We start from the raw sequence: 14140 nt of genomic DNA on the forward strand, positions 1-14140 counted from the left end.
CATTATGGGAATTATAAAGTCAGTTATGAAAATTAATTGCACCTGCTTTTTCCAGTCCTTAAGTGTGCCAACTGAAACACTTTATTATGTTTCCTCATTTTAATTTTTATTCTTTTTTAATTTTGGAGACAAGGTCTTATGTAGCCCAGGCTGGCCTCAAACTATCTATGTAGTTGAACTGCTGATCCTCTTGACCTCAACTCCTGAGTACGGGGATTACAGGAATAATGGGCATGGCACCATGCCCAGCTTATGCTATTGACCAAACCCAGGGTTTGCATATGCCAAGCAAACACCCTTCCAACTGAGCCTCAGCCACAGCCTCCAACTAGAAGACCTTAAATCACATGGGCTTGTTCTCTTCCTGTTAGACAGCACGGAGCTTGCAGCTGCCATCCATGCAACAGAACCCAAGTTCCCTCAAGAAGCCACATCTACACTTGGCCTCCTCTCAACACCCTTTGGTGCCAGAACCAAAGCAGAACTGATGGGTGGCTCCTTTTTGCCGGCATATGAGGAAGTCTAGAGTTAGATTCCATCCAAGCTGTGCCGAGGAAATCCGCCCCAGAAGCACCCCACTTCAGCACCCTCACCCCTTTCATTCTATAGCAAGAGCATCCTTTGCTCTCGCCTCTCCCACACATATCCTCAGAGCTCGCCTCTGACCTTTGGTTTAGAAAAAGCCGTCAATAGACTAAGTGGAACTGGTGGGAACACCAGACCTTTCTGATTATTCCATTTGACCCAACCCATGTGATGCACAACGAGGTTGGTTTAATTCTTTTCTTAATACACTAACTTCCATTTGGTCTGGTGAGGTAATGCTTGCTCATTGTCAAACCCAAATCATCTTCAATCCCAAACTCAAGACAGGCACTGTGGGTGTTTGAGGGCAGAGCCAGCAATGTTTTATTTTGTAATACAAAAAAAATGGCAATTATTACATTTATTGAGTACTTGTTATATCCAGTTACAACACTGAACACTTTAAACATATTTTCTTCATAAAAATTCCAAAGTAGGTTTACAAAGTAGTAAGTTGACTCTACCTTGTGGGGAAAAAAACAAAAAAACTAAGATTTTGTGATATTAAATTTTGTGCCCAGTGACATATAGCCAGTAAGGCACAGGTCCCAATTAGTCATGAACATGGGACGTTTAGCCTCTTTGATCCAGTTATGTGAGGAGCAATACACTCTCACTGCCTCTGTCTGTGAAATAGTTCTCTCTTTTTACAAAAAAATATTTTTGGATGTTAGCCAGGCATAGTGGTGCACACCTTTAATCCCAGAACTGGGGAGGCAGAGGCAGGTGGATCTCTGGGAGTTTGAGACCAGTCTGGTCTACAAAGCAAGTTCCAGAACATTAAGGGCTATACTGTGAGACCTTGTCTCAAAAAAAAAAAAAAAGAAAGAAATGAAGGAAGGAAGGGAGGGGGGGAGGGAGGGAGGGAGGGAGGGAGGGAGGGGAGAAATTCCCTCTCTTTCTCTCATACACACACACATACACACACGAGCATGTGTGCATGCATACACATGTGTGTGCGTGCATATGCGTGTGCGTGTGTGTGTATAGAGCGGTTGGAGAGGGACCACTGTGTGATTATGAGCATATGGTAACCATGGTACCTGGATGGAGAGATGGAGAGGACAGCTGTGTGTGACAGTCCTTGTCTGCTCCCTTGACTGAGGTAAGGTCTCATCTTCACCGCTATGTTCACCAAGCTACAAGGCTCTGAGCTCCCAAGGATTCACCTGTCTCTGACCCTCCCCTGTTGGAGTTCTGGAATTAGAGGTGGACACTACAGTCCCTGGCTTTATGTGGACTCTCTTGCAGTTGGATGGCAAGCATGTGTTTCTATTAAGCGACCTCCCCAACCCTTGAGCTAGTCCTCATATAAGACGCATCTGGCCCTCTGAAGTCACAATTTTCTTCATATACAGCCTATCTAACATTAACCGCTGCCTAGTGAGGCAATCACTTATTCAGTCGCACTGATCTGGCCAGGTGCTCTAGGTAACAGAAACATAGTAGGGACAGCAGCTGATAGCGTTCTTTGGCTCTTGAAGTGTGTATTTCATTGTAGAGCAGTGGTTCCCAACCTTCCTAATGCTGGACCCTTTAATACAGTTCCTCATGTTGTGGTGACCCAACCATAACATTATTTTCATTGCTGTTTCATAACTGCAATTTTGCTGCTGTTATGAATCATAATGTAAGTATCTGTGTTTTTCAGTGGTCTTAGGTGGCCCTGTGAAAGAGTCGTTTGGCCCCCAAAGGGGTTGCGACCCACAGGTTGAGATTTGCTGGTATAAAAGGACAGACAGATAACAAGCAAATAAACGCAAACAACATCACATCATCGGTAACAACCAATAGCTGGAACTCAAGAGAGACACAAGCAATAGGAAGTGGGGTGATGGGAAGACTTGTTGGGGGGTTGTATTGCTACCCATTTTTATTTATAACCATGCATAGTAGATGTAGGAAGGCAAAAGAAAGAGTTGACTAAAGCCACATGGGCCACACAGCGTCTTTGGAGCATACAAGTCCTGGCTTTTATTTTGAGTGATGTAGAAAGCCACAGACAGTTCAACCTAAAAAGTGTCATCCCAAGTGCTGCTCTGAGACAGTAATGCAGAGGGACTTAGGCTAAAACTGAATGACCAGTTGTACGGTCAGCTGTGGCCTAGAGGAGGAGTTGAGCAGGGAAGGGGCGGGCAGCATTCCGACTCTAGCAACATAGTCTCAGTGAGATATGCTGATGCTCCAGATGTGACAGAATAAAGGGCAATCCTAAGCTTTGCAGTTTGGGATAACCAACAAAGGGGAATAACTGTGAATCAAGATCCAGAAACTACCAGGATGAGTATAGAAATCAGAGCAGGTTTGGGGACATGTTAAGTAGGAATATGTTTCCAGCACCAAAGTAGACATGTCAAGCAAAGTTGTCTGGGTGCAGACGACAGTCCACGCTGAGATAGGAAGAGAAAAAGTTCTTGGAAGGTAGTTCATTTCCGAAACCTGACCCTGCTTACACTTATCTTGGCAGTCATTGCTTAAAAAGGGATGGGGTCTTAGCTAAGGGGCCGGTTGGTCCAGCCTTCCAGAGAGCAGCTCTTGAAGAGGGAGTGGGAGACCACAAGGAGAGTGGGCTAAACAGCAAGGAGGTAAAGAAAGGATCAGAGGAGAGCTGGCACCTGTGCGTCAGGCTGCCCGAAGAAGATGTTCATGTGGATGGGCACCATCAGCCCTGCAAACGTTGCTCATGCTGGGAATTGGATACTGGGCTTGGAAGTTGGGGGATGACCTGAGTGAACAAGGCAAGGGACCATTCTGAAGGGTGCTGGGTCAGAGGAAAGATGAGAGGGTGCCACCCTCTCACCCCATTTCACAGTCCTTAGGGGAATCAGAGAACCAATTACCTTCACTGAACAGACGTCCCTGCTCTCTTTAATCTGGCTTTCCTTGCAACAAGTCACACTGCTGTCACTTAGAGACACTGATGTTAAAATGAATATTACATGTGATTTTTTAAATCTGCATTCCTGGTGATTGGTGGAAGTTTTTTGTTTTGTTTTGTTTTGTTTTGTTTTGTTTTGTTTTCATGTGAACCCTTGAAGACCAAACACACCTTCCAAAGCTTTGGTTAAGGTAATGGTGATTGTTTGTGGATTTATGAAATCGCAAGATCCAAAATCATGCCTATATCCAGGAAAGGATTGGCTCTCTAGCAGAGTATCCTGTGTGTGGTTGATACAGTGGTAAGCCTCCAGAGTAAACAGAGTACTTATAACTAGCATTAAACTGCCTGGACACCCTAACAGACCCAACAAACTCAGAAACTAAATCAACCCTAATTGTCTTTAATCACAAGTGGTGATTTTTCTGTTGGCTTTTTTGGGGGGGGAGGTGACGAAAGGTTATTGAGAATTGAATCAGGAACCATGCCAGGCAAGTGCTCTGTCACTGAGTGGTTTCCCCAGTCCTCTATTGACCTGTTCAGTGAAAACAGAAGTAAAGCCTTGTTCTCGACTGTGGGCTCCCCAGCTTCACACACAGACCCTACTTGTTACCCCCGTTTGCTGCTTCCAGTTGATTCTGCAGAAACCAGCTCAGATCTCAGAATGACTGTCTCTGCTCTCTTGGCACATTCCTTAATAATTCACGGAGAAATCCTTCGGCGTCCTGGGTTAAATAAGGTCCAAGTCATGCCAAGTGGAGCTGTGACTCACTCAGCAAGGCCACACGGAATTCCCTCAGGTCTGGGGGTAACAGACAGCAGAAGGCTTTGACCCTAGTGGTGATAGGACAAGTTCCAGATCCTGAAGGAAATGCCAATCACAGACATATTTCCTCCCTTCGGGAACAGAGAGAAAGACGGTTGACTCTGGGAAGAACACAGACAGACAGAGCAGATTCACTTTCATCTGGTTTTGTCTTCCTGGGGTCCCCAGAGGCTTCCAGAACAAAATCCATAGATAGAACCCAGACTCTGTAAAACATCATCTTGAATCATCATGGCGCTTTTTTCTCTCCGATGTGCTATGTATTGTTTCAGTGGGCTAAGCTGAATGCTCCGAATGCATGCTAGAGTTCCTCAGGAGTCTTTGCCACCACTGTTCTAGAGGGTTCCTTTTCACAAAGTGCAGGCCTTCTCGAAGGTCCATGTTGGTGTGTACATAGGAGACTTCAAAGAGTCTGAGAACCACCTTGGCCATGGCTGCTCCCAACCAACAGACTCCTGAGTGATTTCTCAGAATGCAGGGTATGTTCATTCACCCAAAACTCATTGAGCAACCACGTTCTAGGCACTCAAGGTCCCAGCCAGAGCAGCCATAAATAAGAAAGACGAAAGGTCATTTTCTCATGGGGCATATATTTTAGCGGACAACCTCAAACAAATGGACAAAACAAGCGGGTGGAATAATCTGTCAGCGGTGGTGGTGAGCGATGTGGAGGAAAGTCAATCCTGAAGGTATTCCGCCCAGTGCTCAGAGAGGCTGGGAAGGAGGCTTTAGATTTAAGCCCAAGGGGCAAAGCAAGGAGTCACATGGAAGGATATTGTCTGAACCTCGATCAGAAAGCAGGGACGGTGTGGGCTGGTGTGATCTCGAAGGGGAGGCCAGGAGAAGAAAGAGACGGTAAGAGCTTACCGCCCCGGGTCTGGCTGTGCCTGTCTGGCCTGCTTGAGAGCAGTGTCACCTAGGCAAAAGGTGAGGACAGTTAGCAGGAAACAGGCAGTAGGGATCCAAATCATGCAGGTCCCTGAAAAGATGTGAGTTTTTCTCCAGAGACATGGATCCCTTGGGCGTCTTGAGCAACCAAAGGACATGTTCTAACTTGTGTTTCAGTACCTGTCCCTCAACTGCAACTCGGGTTTGGATACCAAAAAGGTCCACACACTGGAGGCGCATCCTTGAAAAGTGCCCAAACCTATGAGTTTTGAGGTTCAATACAAGGGACTTGGACCACAGAAGGTACCACCCATAGAAAAGATTAATGCTGGATACCTGGGAACCCCTCTAGAGTCAAGTCTCTGCCAACCTTAGAATGGCTCCCTTAATTAAGATATATAATTCCTTGTTCCCATATCCACCCTTCCTATATCCCAACCATCCTATTCCCCCAAGCTCTTCCCATCCTCCACTTCACACTTTTCTCTCCCCGTCCCCCCATCCCCCCATCCCACTCCACCCCCAAGTTCCCATTTTTTGTCCGGCAATCTTGTCTACTTCCAATATCCAGGAGGATAACTATATGTTTTTCTTTGGATTCACCTTCTTCTTTAGCTTCTCTAGGATTTTTTACGAATTATAGGCTCGATGTCCTTTATTTATGGCTAGAAACCAATTATGAGTGAGTACATCCCATGTTCATCTTTTTGGGCCTGGGTTACCTCCAGCTAGTTCCTTGGGCAGCTGAGGAGAGGGTGCCAGAAATGTCCAGATCCTATTGCCATACTCATGAATATCTTGCATATCACCATAGAACCTTCACCTGGCGTTGGATGGAGAAAATGACAGAGCCCCACATAGGAGCACCGGACTGAGCTCCCAAGGTCCTGATGAGGAGCAAAAGGAGGGCGGTCATGAGCAAGGAAGTCAGGACCGTGAGGGCTGCGTTTACTCATTGAGACGGTGGGACAGATCTAACGGGAGACCACCAAGTCCAGTTGGAATGGGACTGATGGAACAGGGGACCAAACCGGACTCTCTGAATGTGGCTGACGGTGGAGGAGGACTGAGAAACCAAGGACAACGGCAATGAGCTTGAACTCTACAGCATGGACGGGCTCACTGTGAGCCTTGTCAGTTTGGTTGCTCACCTTCCTGGACTTAGGGGGAGTTGGGAGGACCTTGGACTTAACATAGTGAAGGGAACCCTGATGGCTCTTTGGCTTGAAGAGGGAGGGAGTGGGGGTATGGGTGGAAGGGAGAGGAGGGAAGGGGGAGGAGGAGGGGAGGAGATGGAAATTTTTAATAAAAAATGAGAAAAAAAATAAAAATAAATAAAGTTTTCAAATGTTCAGTTAAAAAAAAGAAAAGAAAAGATTAATGCTGGTCTCTTAGGGTAAGCTGGTTCTCATGAAACTGGGTTATTATATATAAAGACCATTTCTCATGCAGGAACTCCTTCTGCGTCTACTCAATTCCACTAAGTCTCCTCACCACGTTGTAACAAGAAGACAGAGAAGGAACTACTCAACCTGAGACTTCCAGCTTTCCTAAATGAGTAGAAAAGCAAACACATGTTTTTTGTAAGCACTTGGTTTCTGTGTTTTTGTTAAACCAATGCACCACTGTGTGCAAAACAGGCGATAAAGAAACAAGATGGGGGAGACAACTAGGAGACTAGCGCGATAATCCAAGCAGACCACACATCAAAACTACCTGGAGTGCCTCTCAAGACCACCGAGCCAGAATACAGGGTGTAGGAGATTCCCCAGGACTAGTACCCCTAGGTCTGACTCATACACAGTAAATTATAGTAATATTTTTCTGTGGTGTACTCGCTTTGAACTTGTGGCCTCTCAGTTCGAAGTTCACCCTTCACAACGCACTCTTCAAATAGTGGACCTGGGATCTCTAAGTGGTTTTCCATCACCAGTTGGCGCCCTGTGAAGTAGACAGTACCAGAGACACAACGGAGTAGGAAGGACGTATCCAGCTGGGTTCTGGTTCTGTAGTCCCCACTCACAGACCATCTTTAAGGCAATCAGCACCTTCCGTGGACATGAAGGATCCTGCAGCATCAGGATTCGGAAGAACAGGTGGTTCTCTCATACCGGATCCAGCAGTACCTACAATCAGCAGCACCTGGGGTCTGCGGCTCTCCTGACACCTTGGACGTTATCAGGGTCAGTGGTCTAGAGAGACAATTCCTCCTCAACAACTTCCCAGCATCCCACAGGGGTGATTTCCTGCACATTCCAGAGGACAGGTTTCTAATAAACCCGACCAACACAGCAACTCCTCTTCCAGCCAGTGGGCTGTGGCCATTCTCTCACCTGCATGTTCAGGGCCTCAGCCCATAGGGGAAGAAGACAGGAGAGGACACACCCCTCAGACCACACGTCAGCTCCGAGTGTAATGGCTGCTGCTGACCAATACTATCCTTATGTTCTCAGGGTTCTTTTTAGTTATCTTTAGCTCATCCCCCACTACTCTACAGCAAACAATTCTTTTGCTTTCTTTCATTTTCTTCATTTTCGATAGGGATTAGACCAGGACCTCAATAAAGCACATTGAGCTACATCCCCAGCCAAGCCTCCAAAAGTCTTTATATTAAAATCACTGTGTGGCTTCCTTGCCTGCTTTTGGTATCAATCCCTAGCAGGGAATTTAAAAGTCTAATCTTTACATTGTCAACTCTGAACATTTGAACAGTTAGCTAATGAAGACGAGCTTTCCGTTTTTAACCCTGCTGCTGGTAGAGTTTCTTTGCCCCTGCAATAATTACTCCATCTGCATCGTTGCTAACTGCCTTCCACTGAGGGACTCTCATAGTGTGCTTTTCCTGTGGAGACCTGAGCAAATGTCTGTTCACCCCACACAGGGCACCAGTGACAGACCAGAGTAAGCATTCTACATAACTCTAGCTTAGAGAACCATTGAGTTTATTAGGGTTGCTTATAGGAGTGCAAGTGACTCCTGCATGGGTGATTCATGGGGTGGCTGCATTACTGAACAACCCACCCCAGCAAGGACAACAATTCTGAGGGCTCACCAAAACTGCATCTCTGGAGAAGCCGTATGCACAACTTGCAGATAGCTGGACTGGTTAGAGAATGTCCTCTTGCCCAGCAAATGTTCCTCAGTATTTAATATGGGGACAGGGCCTTGTGAATCCTGTAAGTTTCAGGAGCTTGCTAAGACTTGTGAGTTTTGTTCCTAAGCCTTAAGCAAATACTTCTATTAGAAGAGAGTGTCAAGGCAACACTTCTACCCGTCAGGGATTCAGAACCTGTGTGTGTGAAGGTCAGAGGTCATCAAATGTCTTTATCAAACCTTCTCCTTTTTCTTTAATCACTTTACTGTAATGAACTCACAAATAAAAACATCACATAGCTAGATTAAGGAAGCTACTCATACATACACCCAGACCCAAACTCCATCCATTCCAGCGACCACCTAAAATAAAGCAGTTCTTTGCCATCTATTCTGTCCATTCGTCTTAAGAAAAAGACACAGACTGACAGAGAAGTTATGAATAATCCTTTCTGAAACACCCCTTGTCACTTCTGTGTCACTGGGATAAAAACTCTGACTACAGAGATTGTAGACAGAGACTACACTTTGTTTCCCTGCCAGACCCGAATAATCACACAGAAACTGTACTAATTACAACACCATTTGGCCAATGACTCAAGTGTATTCCTAGCTAGCTCTTACATCTTAAATTAACTTATTTCTATTAATCTGTATCACAACAAGGCTGTGACATATTGATAATGTTCTGGCATCTTTCTTCTCCGATGGCTATATGGTATCTCCTTCGACTCTGCCTACTCTCTCTCTATCTCTGTTCAAATTTCCCGCCTAACTTTACTATGCTAAACCATTGGCCAAGATGGTTTTATTCATCAACCAATAAAAGCAACACATATACAGAAGGACATCCCACATCAAGAGTTGCAGACTATTGCACCAGGGAAGGCATGATAACAGGAGCAGGGGGCTGCAGTTTGCATCCAGTCAAAAAGCAAAGAGCAAACAAGATGCAGAGCCAGACTAGAAAGTCTCAGAGCCTGCTACCAGTGACTCACTTCCTCCACCTCCAGAGGGTCCTACAACCTCCCCAGATAGCACTGCCAGCTGGGAACCAAGAGTTCAAATTCATGAGCCTTTAGGGGACACCACAGATGCAGACCTAGACCAGGATCCAGACCAACCACCATCTTGCCTGATTCAAAACCCATCTTCATCCAGTAGGAGCTGTGTAACACAGGGCATCGCCCCTTACTTCCTTGAGCCCAACTTTTCTCTAGAAAGGAAACAGCAGGCTCCAAAGAACCAGAGTGAAGACCCAAGATGGTGGTGACATGGAGCACTTAGGTTAGAGCGAACAGAAGCCATATATCATTATGAGTCATTATAACCAGTTCTTCATCTGCTTTTACACTGACCTCAGCCTATCCAGGTAGGGAGGAGAGGAGGGACAAGCTGGCATTGCATACTGGTGGCTGCATGTGACTTCAGTCCTACCAGCAGAAACAATGTTGGGACACCAGGCCACTTCTTAACTTAGCCCTTCCTCTATTTACAAGCAAGGATGCACACACACACACACACACACACACACACACACACACACACACAAATGCCTTTGCCTTTCAAGGTTCTCTTCATAGGTTTCAACAACAAGATCAAAGTTATATGAAGACTTTCAGCAGCTGCCCCACCCACCCCCACCCCAGATCCCCAGTGATTCTAAGGTCCCCACTCACCTGGCTTCCCTATTGACCCTCCTTGTGCAGTCAGAGATTGCTCAAAGGGAGATAATGTCATTTGTTGACATTTCCCAGTGGCAACAAAGCCAGACCTTCTTTTAGGGAGTGAGTCTTTGCATATAATTAGCAGGTCACATTTCCCTCAGGGGACTGAGGCCTGGCATTCCTCCTTGCCAAAAGGAGCCACAGCCTTCAAGACCAGCTCAACCTGGGCAATGACTTTGCTCCAGAACCTCAAAAGAGCAGCAAATGAGGAAGGAGGTGGGGACTCAGACCTTGTTTCTCCTTTATCCCAGACTTTCACCCCCAGAGAGGTCTCCTCTGGACATTAGAGGCTGAGGTGAAATTAATTGACGGAATATTTCTGTCAACTAATATTTCTGTGTGTGCATGTATATGTATGCATGTATGTGCATATATACCTGTGTGTTTGTGTGCATGTACCTGTGTGTATATCTGTGTGTACCCATGTGCATGTGTGTATATTCCTGTATGTGTATATTCATGTGTGCCTGTGTATGTGTGTATATATATATATGGAGAGAGAGAGAGAGAGAGAGAGAGAGAGAGAGAGAGAGAGAGAGAGAGAGAGTTAGTTCATGGTCCAGAATGTGCACCTGAGCTCACCAGTTAGGCAAAGCTAGGCTAGCTGGTTAGTGAGCCCCACCAGCTTCATCTGCCTCCATCTCCACAGAGCCAAAATCGCAGGCTTGGCTATCACACACTTCTTACATGAGCCCTAGGGATCCAGTTCAACCCATGTCCATAAGGCAAGCACTTTACTGATGAAGTCATCTCCTAGCCCCTAGTTCGGCTTTCATTTAACCAGTGCCTGTCATCAGGCATCACACTACTGGTAAAACTAATCTAAAAATTACCCGAATTTCAACAAGTTTGCCCTGCTATATTGGAAAAAATGTCAAAGAAACAGATTTACATCATAGAAATGGCAACATAACATAATGTATGTAACATATATTAGTTATTGTTATATGGTTATATCTATGTAATTATTCACGTAATTATTGAAGAAAAGATGGCTAATTAAAAGAATGAAAGATGTGGTGCACTGGGCACTTGAGGAATTAAGAGGCGTAAAATAACACTAAGCTGGAGTAACAGGTGAAGGCACCAGACAAGGGCTGGGGTTTGAAGCGTTAGTTGAATTTAAATGAATGAAAGACAGTTCCAGGGACAGTGAGGAAAGGAGTCTGGAGGACAGGCCTGGGAAGAAAGACAAAGTGTTGGCAGTGATGACAAGAAACATAGGAGGGTGATGTCAGGAGTTCACAAAAGATGGAGGGGACCAATGGGAGAGGCAGGCTGTACCCTGGTTTTGCAGCAGGCAGTCCGTCACCCGTTGGGCCACATACCGTTTGCTACGCCTTATGTAAGCCTTGGAGACAGCTGTTGTCAAAGTCCATGAGCCTGGGAGGTGACTCCCCAATCAGACCTCAAGTGCCAGCCTTTGGGGACTGGGCCCTACGTTTAACTCTAACTAGATTTCCACCGACAGACTTGCAACGGCATACGCTTGACCTCTGCAAGTCCACAGGCGTGTCTACAATGGCATGGACCATGCAGATTTGACCTCAGAGCATAGACTCCATAATAACAAAGCCGGAACAATAAACATGCAAAGGAGAAAAAGAAACACTAGAGGTTGGCTGGGAAGAGAAGAGGATTGGGTCAATGGCCTGGTCATTAAGTCTAGCAAGCACAAGGACCCAAGTTCAATTCCCAGAACCCAGCTGAAGCCCCAGACACGGCAATGTGTGCCTGTTGTCTCAGTGCTGAGGAGACAAAGACAGGAGGATCCTGGGGCTTGCTGGAGGGCTAGGCTACTGGATTGGTGGATAACAAGCTCAGTGAAAAAAAAGTCTAAAAGGGGTGAAGAACAGTTGAAAAAGATGCTGGACTTCACACACACACACACACACACACACACACACACACACACTCACATACAGACACACACACACTATAAATGGGGCATCACTGTATGGGGAGCAATTAATGTGGTCTTATTGTCTTTGCACCTGACCCTGGGCTTCTGAGGAACACAAGCTAATAGGTCTGTGAGTCATGAGTACGCATGAGCAAGAAGTCCTCCATAAACCAACGGCATTTTAGCCTGTTGATGTTTAATTCGACAGTGGTATCTGGTCTCACATTTATTAGATTGAGGGATTACTCTGGCTTTGTCAAATAAATAATCAATCACAGAGACTGGTCTCAATTGCCTTCTGCCCTTTGCACATCTATTTTTGGGCATCCTGTTTGAAATTTTGTTTGTCATTTTCAGACTGTTCCTTCCTAAGCATTCTTTCTCAAGTGTCTAGTGAGATTCTCTTAAAAGCATAGATTATTGTTTTAAAGTGGCAGCGGGGGTGTATGAATCATACTTGAAAGCAGATTTAGTTGCCTTTAGCTTTGAAATTTTCCCAACAAAGCTTGTCTAATTCTCTGACAAATTCTGCTATCAGTACCGACCAAACAACAACAAAAGTCCTGTTTGAGTATGAAGAGCAAGAATCCATTCCGAGAACAGATCTGTGTGTCCCGTCTGAAGAATACCATCTCCTTTGCCTTTGGTGCTTGGCCTAAGAGTAGACCGATTTCTTAACCCACGTTTGAGACTTTCAAACAGCTGGCGTCTGCCCCAGGCGTCCTCCTTGGTGGGCTCTGTCCCTTGCCTGCCGGGGACCAAAAGCAGATGAACTGCTGACATCTGCTGGCTGCTCAGCAGAGCGTCAGCTCTTAGAAGGACTTTCTGCGGGTTCCAGCAAGCTCCATTTGATTCTTGGAGGATTCCCCCAGCTAATCCAGAGGGAATGTAAGAATGCAAACCAAGAAACCATGGGGCACCTTCCCGGGGCTCTGAGAAGATGAGTGTGGGCCAAGGGAAAGAGAAGCAACCTTCCGGGAAGGCTCACTACACTCCCAGGAGTCAGATGGATTAGATCTGATCTCAGTCATGGTGGGGAATCCTGAAACCCGAGGCCTTCTGGTTTGAAGGTGAGGCTTTCTTTGCAGCTGAAACACTCCACTCTCTTTGCTTCTCCTTTACCTCACAAATGGTTTTCACAAGATCTCCGTTTGTTGGGGCTTTCAATAAAGTGGTGAGTGCTTTGCTGAGCCCTGCAGAGACTTTTTTTTCTCTTGCCACATGGTATCCAACCAGGAGTTGGTGTGAACCCATGAGACTGGAAACCTTTGCTCATGGAAATTCTTCAATTCTACCTTTAGAGGAAGATGTAGGCTCCCTGCTGCAGATGGGACAAAGGCACCCCTGAGAAGCCTCTCAGCCTGAAGGCAGGCAGCTGCCACTGGAGTGTTAGAGGCACTTCCTAAAGTTTGCAAACCCGGTGGAAATTGGTCATTACTGCAAAACGCTATTTGATTTCTTTATAGCACTCAGCACCCAACAATGCAATTGGTTGCTTGTTTGTTCTCTTGGGTTTTGCCAATTTACTGCTCCTTGTAATGTATACCTTCCTTCTGAATAGAGAACAAAGACCTTGCCAGCCTGTGTGCCAAGCCGTTCACAGCAGTTACAACTCTGCTACACAGTAAAGGGCTGCAGAAGTTGACAGAGTACCATTACCTTCTCCTACAGCCCACAGGGCCATCTTTTTCCAGGAGACCCCTGGAAAGTAAACCGGAGTGTCCTGTCCCCGGCCCGTGGAAGCTCCAGGATGACTTTACCTGGATAGTCCCAAGGGGTGATGTGCAGAGCCAGTCGGCTACCTCCAGCAGTTCCTGGAGGTCAGCTGGTGGGAACAGGGATGAAACTCTTCCAACTGTCCCCAAGCTGAGTGTGTGTTTTCAGTGCCTGACGGCTGCCTAGGTATGTGTGAGTCTCTGGGGACTCCTGAAATATGTCGGGGGATTTTCCCTCTGTCTCTAGCTAAATGGTTTCCTGAGGAAATGAGGGATGGGGGTGGGGTGGGTGGGAAGGAATGAAAAATTCCGGTAAGGAAAAAAAAAAAAAAAAAACCTTTTGTCTTTGGAACTTTGGAACAGGGGTTGTTGCCATCAGATCCCAAACACCACAATCACCAAGGATTAGAAACACAAAAGACTTCTTTTTAAAAAAAAAACAAAAAATCAAGAAAGAAAGAAAAGAAAGAAACTATGGGCTCTGATATTGAAGCATGAATGCTTAAAAGGTGATGTTTAAAATGT

At 45.9% G+C, this 14140-nt stretch overlaps 1 long non-coding RNA gene across 2 annotated transcripts in view; it reads right to left on the reverse strand.

Annotated features, from left to right (window-relative positions):
• Positions 1-1453: 1453 nt before the first annotated feature.
• LOC121676938 overlaps positions 1454-14140 on the reverse strand; it is a 44522-nt gene continuing 31835 nt past the window's right edge. The window contains exon 5 of one of the 2 annotated variants that reach the window (XR_006020664.1): positions 1454-5205. This is a non-coding gene — a long non-coding RNA (uncharacterized LOC121676938). Of the gene's footprint in view, positions 5206-6005; positions 6065-14140 lie in introns of those variants that run through there. The other variant, XR_006020663.1, reaches the window with a different exon arrangement.

This window comes from Arvicola amphibius, chromosome 12, assembly GCF_903992535.2.
Source record: "Arvicola amphibius chromosome 12, mArvAmp1.2, whole genome shotgun sequence".
In the NCBI taxonomy this organism is placed as follows: domain Eukaryota; kingdom Metazoa; phylum Chordata; class Mammalia; order Rodentia; family Cricetidae; genus Arvicola; species Arvicola amphibius.